Raw genomic sequence first — 7,024 nt, 5'->3', positions numbered from 1 at the left:
GTCATTTGAGCGGTGGGAGGTACAGCTGACCGGCGATACCCTGGCGGGACAAGAAGCTCTCGTCCAGCAAGTACGTCGAGCAGCCATGGCCAGTGGAGTCCTGGATTGAGGACACCACCCACTCGTCCTCAAGGTCAACGAACCTCGATGGTCTAAATAAATCCCCCCCCCCTCTCTCTCTTTGCCTGATTGGTATAAAAACTTCTTTAGAGCTGAATGAGCGCAGTAGCCTGCAACACATGCCACAGCTGGAAGCCGTGCCACTGTCTTCTCAATATCGCTGTCACTAACTGTGACATCAAACTGGCTTAGCAGCGACCTGGCACTAATGATAGGAACATCGCACAGCATGTCAATGTCTCGCAACTCGAGCACTTTCTGTAACCACAGCTTTGTCTCCGACTCATAAATCTGTCTAATTGACACATGATAGTTTGCACCAGACAACTGACTGTACAGACCAAAGCGATCCTCGAGAGAATCTGTCTGAAACTTGCCCAGCAAAACATACTGCATACCTAGTTCTTCAAGGCAGTAGATAGTGATCTCGTGGAGCGCATGAGTTGTGTGACAAAGCTGGGTGCGTTTCCCTTGTCAAATGTCGTGCATCGTGCTTCAAGCTTTCGCAGTACTCTAGCCACTGCATCATTTTCTCCACAAACTGTAATTGGGCACAAGATGTTGAGGTTATAGGCTTTTGCAGGTCGTCTGAAAGCTGCTGGCCCTTTCGTGGAGTCTTAACGTTAACAATATTCCACCATGTTAGCAGCGTGTTTATGTACTGAGCCATGCTATTAGCATGCTGAAGGTTGCTATTACGAAGTGCTGCCACAGTAGCTGAATTGAAAATTCTCAATGCCAACTTTACATTTTGCCTCTCCATGTTGGAAGGATTTAATGCCTTCAATGACAATGTCGGAGCAATCTTCAAAAGCTCATTTTGTTCAGACTCATGCAGCTCACATAAAGTGTTGAATGATGCTGTCAAAATTTTGGGTTTGGGGTCTGTACTTTTTGGGTCTGGGAAGTACATGCACGTTCCTACATTGCGCTAGTTTAACCAGTTATTTCTGACACATTTCAACAAGTGGACAGGGTCCACGACAAAAACAAAGGTCATGATTGGTCGGCTGGATGTTGATAAACTATCTTTAGTCTCGGGGGGCTAGAAAACAACCACATTGTCTTTCTGTTGATGGAATTGTTGTCAGATATGACAGCAATCACTTTAAACCCAGTATGCTCAAGCTTGACAACTAGCATTCGCAAAAAATCATGCAAGCATTTTGCATCAATTGTAGCCACTGGCAAAATATGCACATCATCTTTGTGGTTAGAAAAGATACTCCAAGTCATAAAAACATAAGCTGTTTTTTGCCGGGCTTGCAGTGTTCACTGCTGCACCTGTTATTGATCTAGCTTTGAAATCAAAGTATGACTGAATGTGGATTTCATGCATCATTAAAGTTACCATCTTTTCATGTTCTTTCATTGCGGTAGCAACCTTCTTAGCATATGACAAAAAACCGGAGTCTTGCTGTTCTGTGGCTGGGCTAACTTGTTGAGCGGAGCAGAGACGTCTTATTGTTTCACGATGAGGCAAATTTACCTTCAGTGAACGTCTCAGGAATCGGTATGCGTGCGGCGAAGTGGTGTGCTGCGTTGCGTGCTGCGTTGTTAAGGATGAGCTCCACTTCATGTTGATCACAGACCAATACATTGAGGTGTTGAAGCTTGGCAGAGCATGAAGAAATTCAGAAAAGCTTCCGACTTAGTTCTTCTTGTCTTGTTGTTGCTTTTCTTCGGGATATTTTTCCATGGCAATGCTGAGCGATTCATCCTCAACACGTTTTCTTTTCTCTTTTCTCTTTTTTTTCCCGAGTGCATGCATTTTGCCGAGAGATGTATTGAGGGCAATTCGGGAACACACTCGGTACCGCATCCGGCTTCAGCCGGAAGGCTTTCAGCGGCACTTTATTAATCTTCCCCGTCTTCACGTCTGTGTACTTTGGCGTTTTAACGTAGTCGCTGGCTGCAAAATGCTTCTCGCAGAGCTGAAATGACAAAAAAAAAAATGAATTATGTGGGAACACGTTTCATAATGCCGAAAACGTAAACGGCTCGGTTTGGCTTTCCACACAACAAAAGACGTATGTTCACGTTTCAGGCTCCGACAACGCCAGCAGGCCGATTAAGCTGGTGCTGGATGCGTTCAGCGACAAAAGAATGCGCATTACGTTAACCCATTTATGCCTGAACTTAGGGAGAAATGATTGCTTCTACCGCCTCAGAAACGGGAATAAATTCGAACAACGGTTTCTGCGCCGTCCTATGTAGGACACTAGGCAGATGCACTACTTAGTTGAATGGTACAACTTGAAGCATGACATGCACTTCTTTTTCACACCGTCGCCATGAATGAGCGCACCTTGTTTGCCTCTCTTGAGGGATTACTATGTGGTCAGTGCGGTCAAATCGGCTCGGCACAGATTGGCGGCTTCTCCCACGCAATGGCTTGGAGCCATAGCTCTTCATGTACGCTATCGCTACAGTCCTGCGCCGCAGTTCCGTATAATTGGAATGCATTGTTCGCATCAAGAAGATACGTCATAGTGCCACAATGGCAGTGCGGTACTTTGAAATATTCTGATCCAGTCGGTCAACGCATGTTGGCATTGTATTTGGGACCATGATCGTGGATCTGTTTTCTCTGGAATACCTTTTCACCATTAGCTGTGGTTCAGCCCATGCGCATTTGACACCACGGTAACCGTGCTATTGTCCTTCCAACGGCATACCAAAATTTCCGATTCGGCGTCGACTCTGTAGTCGTTCTAGCCTTGTTTTTCATTTGCTTCTGCGTGAGGATGGGGCAGTTTTCTATGCGGTTATCTCGCACGGTGCCTGTGCACTTCACACCCATTGTCAAAGCGTTCGAATAGCTTTAGACTTGAAAAGAAGTTGTCGAAAAACACATGAAAACAATATTGGAGCTCTTTCACGGTGAGCTGGCCGAGCGGTGTTGACGCCGTACCTTGATAGGGCTCAAGCAGCAGAAATGCAGAGCCAAGGATAGGCTTCCCTTTCACCATCCATGGAAATACTCGCACATGCTTTCATCAATGCTGAAGCAATCAAGTAAAGGAGCATACAACAAGAACCGCTCATTCAACAGCCTAAACAGTGGTCGCAGAGAGAGAGAGAGAGAAATCGACGCCTCATGGAGTTCGCGACGAGCTCATTGTGAGAATCACGTGAGTTTTCCCACAACATTCGACGCCTTGGAACTGGTACACAACCACTAAGTAGTAAAATGCCGAGAAAACATTCATCTCACCAGCATTCACGTTCAGCGACCTATTCTTCTGTTGTGCATAGGTGTTGGTGCTTTCAACAAGCAGGTTGACGACTTCTTCATCGAAAAATTTTTCAAATGCCTCTAGGAGTTAGCGGTGCTCGTTCGGCGGAATCCTGCTCACACGAGTCACCAACTGGGAAGCTTGAGTTCAAGTCACGTTTATCCCACTTGACATGACGTTTCTTCAGTTTAGATGGCGGCTCCTCCTCGTTCTCGCTGTCACTTGGCTCCGAACAGGAGTCCACGACTTCGGCCCGAAGAGTGCTCAGATGGTCCATGTTGGTGCATTCCTCGTCACCGCTCTCTTCATCTGTCACAGCCGCAGCGTAATTGTCGGGCGGAAGAATGGTCACAACTGAAGGCACATCTTCGCCAGCGTCCACACGATTCAAAACGTCGTTGAGCAATAAAATGAACTGCAGGGAATCTCATGACTGCAAGTAAAATAAAAACAGGAATGTACTATGCATCCATACGTATGTCATTACGGTACTACAAGCCTAACGGGCACGACGCGGCACGCGTTCCAAATATACACAACGCCGACACCCCATCTGCCTAGCGTCCTATATGTAGGACACCAATTTTTGACACATCGCCAACAAAGGCGTATCACAGTCATACAAAATTAACTGCACAGAGGAACATTCGTATCGGCAGCATGGAGAACAATCTAAATCTGGTGACATGGCGTTCGGCTACACGCACGCGAAACAACAATTTTGCAACTGCGAGCACGTATCACCTAGACTTGCACGTGAGGAGGGAAGGGCTCATAAACACACGTTGGCGCTAGCTTTTTTACTGATTCGAGTTACAATGAAAAGTTTCAGTGTTAATAAAAAGCCCCCGTATCGAATCATAGGCCATATCTTACCACTGTGTTCTTCGTCGGAGCAAAATCCTTTCGGGAAACCGCTTCTGTCCATGCCGCCCGCCGCACCGGGTCGTTCGGAAACATGTGCACATAGTTCGACTTGCAGTTGGGAGCGCAACAGCAGTCGGGCATTCTTGCAGTTCGTTCACGTGCACAAACACAGCACGGAATCAAAAATATTGTCACGTAGCTGACGGTGAGCTACCTGGTAAGCAGCAGACAGAAAGAGACCCTGCGTCGGCGGTAAACTTAGAGAGAGAGAGAGAGAGAGAGAGAGAGAGAAATGACATTTATTAGCCCCGAAGGAACTAAAGCCCAAGTCCGGGCCTCCTGGTAGGCTCATGCCTCCTGGCCCAGAACGTTCTTGACGTGCTGCACCAGAAGCGGCCACCATAGTTTTTCAAACCTTCGTGGGGGAGTGGTCCACTCCTCCCAGCTGCCAGGACGCTGTTTGTGTGGTAATTTGGAAAGTATTGTCTTTTTCAAGATGGCGTTTTCAGGGCACTCCCACAAGATGTGTTTACTTGATGGATAGGCCCCGCACTGTTTACAAGTGGGGGACCCTGGGTCCCTGTTAATATAATGCGTATAGTGTGGTGTGAGTAATGTGTGTGTTTGTGCTTTTCGTATGATTGAGGCGTCCTCTCTCGAATGCGTGCAGGATGGTGTGTTGAGAATTGTTGATGCTTCCCTGCGAGACTTCAAAATACGTATCCTTTCTTTCCGCTGCATTTTCTGCTCTTCTCTGGGGTTGTACGTATCTTCAACAGGCCAAAGGATGGGAGGTCCCGGATTTTCTGCGCGGGTGAGCTGGTGTGCTCTTACATTTCCTCGCAATCCTTGATGGCCTGGAACCCATTGTATGCGTATGCGTAGAAGGGGGTGAGCATGCATGTACATGTGGAGCTTTGTGCGTATGTGGTAAGGAAGATCGTCATTTTGAATGTCTCTGCAAGCGCTTTGACTGTCTGTTCGGATTGTGATCGTGTCAGATGTGTGTGTCATTTCCGTTATGGCGAGCATTACTGCCAGCAATTCCGCGTCGTGAGGCATTGGAACTCCCAAGTAATTTTTCACAAGCGTCGAGTCATGGCCCACGACCGCTGCTTTGCTGATTACGGCATTATGACTGGCATCTGTGTAGTACGTGCTTTTATCCTCTGTACTCTGCATTACACTTGTTCTTTTTGAGCGCCTATTTCGATTCTTTTCCGGGTGCATATTTTTTGGAATGGGATCTACGGTTATCCTTAGAGAGTTTATTGGGCGGACTTGTGCCCTAACGCAAGCGAACAAAGCAGAAAGCGTGCCTACGGCGTTCGTCGGACTGAGCCAGCGCAAGCGGTGGTCCCCTATTTATACACTTCGCGTCCATGGTCGAAACGCGTCAAGCGACGCCACTCGCGTCGCTCGCGTCCATGGTCGAAACCAACTAGGTGGCGTTGCGTCGATCCGAGCGTTGATCTGAGCTTGGTGACGTAGGCGCTTGGGCGAGGAAGCGGCGCGGGGGCCTTAAGTCTTCTAGGTTGTTGTTGTTGTTGCCTCAAAACATGGCTCGTAGCCACAGGGGGGATTGGTCACCTTCTAGGTGGTGATGATGATGATGATGATGATGATGATGCCTCAACACTTGGCACAACCCACTGAGGAGGATAGGCCACGAACCGGGTGGTATTATGATAGAAATTTGGAATAAATTAATTTATAAATACATAAGCATAAGAATAAAAATAAGTGACTAATTGAAAATGAGAAATAAAGCAATAATAAAAGAAATAAGTAGTCTATACTAAGTTAGTCAGCCTTGCCTGAATAGGAATAGTAATATGAATTTAATAATAAATTAAATACAGCAAAGGAAATACGTAGATTTTGAATAATAATAATAATAATAATAATAATAATAATAATAATAATAATAATAATAATAATAATAATAATAATAATAATATAATTGTGGTTTTGTGACTTTACTTTTTGAATTTGCTAAAGCTATAATTTATTGAAGGATAAGTAAAGTAATCACGTAACAATGGGAAAATATTAATAAGGCAATCTTTTTGTGTCACATAAAAAGTTATAAATGGCTCGGCAAACATTCCCGTGGCCATATCCTAACACCGTGGCTCCAAGTGAGAGTAAAACTGAACTGCTTAACGGCAGTCCTAGATTACGAAGTGGGATTTCTAAACATAGTTGTCGATTATTAGAAAACCGCCGACAGGATAGTAAAAAGTGATCGATAGATTCTGGTTCATTGCAGAGGTAGCATAATGGTGATGCCGCCAGACCACATCTGTGCAAATAAAAATTTAGTTGTGGAATACGGTAACGCATTCTTGTAAATGTTACTTCGAATTGCCAGTTGGGACACCACTGTCGATTCCAAGAATAATTTAGATGTATAAAGTCTGTTGATTTTGCTAGTGCGAGGCTTTTCTTGTCTTCAGTCAAAGAAAACTGCCTATATCTGGCTGCAGTGATATACGCAGTTGCCGGCAGCACAGATATCGCCGGACCCTTTAAAGAAGCTCGTGCTAAAGAATCAGCTATTTCATTAAGTTGGATGTCTCGGTGGCCTGGTACCCATACTAAATGAACTAACTTTAAGTGGGGAGGAGCTAATGTATAAAACGTGTTTAAAGCTGTCAAATTTGTAGATGCGTTAAGCGCGCTGCATACAGAAAGTGAATCTGTGACAATAATAACTTTTGTAACATATGGCGGTAACTTTCTCAATGCAAGAATTATTGCCAGAAGTTCGGCCTGAAAAACTGATGTGTAATCTG

Source organism: Dermacentor silvarum, chromosome 2, assembly GCF_013339745.2.
Source record: "Dermacentor silvarum isolate Dsil-2018 chromosome 2, BIME_Dsil_1.4, whole genome shotgun sequence".
NCBI classification, from domain to species: Eukaryota; Metazoa; Arthropoda; class Arachnida; order Ixodida; family Ixodidae; genus Dermacentor; species Dermacentor silvarum.
The sequence above is the reverse complement of the archived record's forward strand: the minus strand, read 5'-3'. Positions refer to the sequence as shown.